The sequence below is a fragment of the Sinocyclocheilus rhinocerous genome, unplaced genomic scaffold, assembly GCF_001515625.1.
Source record: "Sinocyclocheilus rhinocerous isolate Xijiao unplaced genomic scaffold, SAMN03320098_v1.1 scaffold55, whole genome shotgun sequence".
Taxonomy (NCBI): Eukaryota; Metazoa; Chordata; class Actinopteri; order Cypriniformes; family Cyprinidae; genus Sinocyclocheilus; species Sinocyclocheilus rhinocerous.
This window is the reverse complement of record NW_015647461.1, coordinates 1,025,859-1,028,493: the sequence shown is the minus strand read 5'-3', so window position 1 is coordinate 1,028,493 and position 2,635 is coordinate 1,025,859. Positions and strand designations below refer to the sequence as shown.

Here is a 2,635-nt window from a genome sequence, read left to right as displayed (position 1 = left end):
TGTGTGTGTGTGTGTGTGTGTATGTGTATGTGTATATATATACATACACACTGTGTGTGTGTGGACTGACCCCAAACATTTGGATGGTATAGTGTGTATACCATTGTGAGGATGCTTTTTAGCTCTCTCTTCAATATGATGCTCAAAAATGCTCAATAACAAGATGGTTTCCTGCTTAATGGCACTGGGAGTGGGGATTTAATTTGATCATGGGTCAGAAAATTAGCAAATTAGAGATGGGCATCATTCATAGTGTTTTCACTTTCAAAAAAATGTTCTCACTTTGTTTTATTCACAATGAAATAAATTTTCCAGCGTTTAAGAGATTACTTTGTCTTGCGTTTTGAAGTTCCCCCCACAGTATATGTGATTTTAGATGTTATGGAGTTTCCTTGTTCTAGCTCTGGGATTTATCAGGGTCCCATGGCACTTCTTCAGCCCTATTCTTCTCTCAATCTCAGCAGTGTCTGATAATCCTATACATCCAGTGCCAGAAAGCCTGCTGAACTGACTTCTGTCATCCTTCATCAAAGACTCACTCTGAAGACTAGAGTTATCTGAATGAGAGAGAACTATGGTCTATATAGAAATGACCATGAGGAACTCTTGACTGTCCTCATTAAATACTCCACATCAGCAGCGCTGGAGATTGACTCTATTGCCACATCGCTTAACGTGGGCCATTTCTAAGGCCACCGTTCTGTGATTTTTATGCGTAGGAGGAGTTTTAGTTGGAGTAAACTTTTTGAGGTAAAAAAAGAAGGTACAATTTGGAATTTGAAGGGTAATATTAAAATTTTGGTAAATTTGTTCTGTTTATAGTAAATGTTGATGTCATCTAATAAAAATAATAATGCAGAAGACCTGAAACACAGGATTTTTCTGCATTGTATTACCCAGGGATCAAGCATTTTTGATATCGAATCTGCCAGCTGTTCAGCAGGTGGATTTATAGTGATCTGGCTTGTGGTATGCAAAATCCAAATGTTTTTTTTTTTTTTCTGTTAATAAACAAATGCTTTTAGAACATGGTTTTCATTTAGGGAATGTACAGTATAAAGGGCAATGTTGATGTTGAACAACTTATGCATGTACATCTATTCCTGTTTTGATCGTTCATTATCTTGCATGCATAGTAGTAGTCTGATATTGATAGTGTAAATGCCTGTATTGGCTCTGATCCCTGGCTGGTTGTTTGTAGCCATACATGCAGTATGTGAGTAGCAGCATGCAGTTTAGTAGTGCTGAAAGCCTGTAAATGCCTCCCATAAAACAAGAGAAAAGGCTATTGTCAATATTAATTTGAGAATTGTGACAATATACTGTATGTAGTTATGCCAGAATGAAAAGGCCTTTTTGGATTTTCTATGAAAAATGATACAGAAGCATTGAAGTAATAGCATGAAAGTTATTGTAGTGTCACGCTGAGAGCTGGTGGCGTGATTAGAGTATAATGCCGTATTGGGCAGTGTCAGTATTGACGTATATCTCTCACCCCCTTTAAACCCCACCCCAACACCACTGATGTCACAGACAGATGTTTTCAGCAGTAGTTACAGAAAGAGTGAGGATTTAAGGTCTTTAAATGTCATTTAGAAGCTTAAAGCAGAGCTCCAGAACCACACAAACATCTAAAAGCTGATGCATCGATGCTTATTTTTGGTCTCATCGTGCAGCCCTGTTTTCATTCATTTTGATTTTTAGCATTTAGACCATTTTCATATAAAACTTTGATAAACAGGACAGCTGTCCAGACTTATTTAAATGAAACCTCAATTTGAACTCATCCTGAGTGATGCTTGCTCCATGTAAGCACTCCTTTCTGGTATCCTTGCCTGTATCATGTGAAAGTTACCAAGGTTTACTGGGTGTTACATGGTCATGACTTTGAAGTTGAAAGATTGGATATAGTTTTACGCACACAAGGCCAGTAAGCAATTCTATCACATTAGTTTCTTGCCAACATGTACAATGTTTAAGTTACAGTTACTTTGAAAACACTGTTTTAGAGTTTATCGCCTGGTGTACTTTCATTGTAAGTGACATTTATTGAGGGACAAGTCTGAATTATTTACTGTGGTAATCAACATTATGCCGCACATGCTGTTGATACAGCTTAACTTGTGTTGAACCCAGAATGTTGGAAACGAGTGGACTGCATTGCATGTTTAGCTGACAGCTAGCGTCTGTGTTCTTCATAGATTTGGTTGCTGTGGCCTCTTTGGCTGAAATACACTGTAACTGGCAAGAGATATAGTGCTGCCTGAGTTTTGTAGTGCCAAGAACTGTAGAATCAGTAGAGGTGAAATGTAAGGAGTGGAAAGCGAAAACACCATTAATTCTTACATAATTAGAGCACTTTTTAGCACATATATGTTTATATATTACATAAGATTATTTTTGCCCATAATCGGCCCCAGATGGGAGTCTAAAGATGAAATTTACACTGATTTTTAAAGAAAATCTGAGGAATTCTGCTGAGTGGGTTTAGATTAGGGCTGCACGATAAATCGCATGCGATATTTAACGCGCATCTTGTCAGAAAAGCCGGTTCTGTAATCAGCGGTAAATCTCCATCACCTGCGTGCTTTCACATTGAGCAGCATTAACTACACAGAGCCGTTGTTCACTGACG

The 2,635-nt window shown here is 38.0% G+C and overlaps 1 protein-coding gene across 1 annotated transcript in view; it reads left to right on the top strand.

Moving 5' to 3' along the window:
• LOC107709173 (disks large homolog 1-like) overlaps positions 1-2,635 on the top strand; it is a 150,847-nt gene that overhangs the window by 110,769 nt on the left and 37,443 nt on the right. The window lies entirely within an intron of this gene.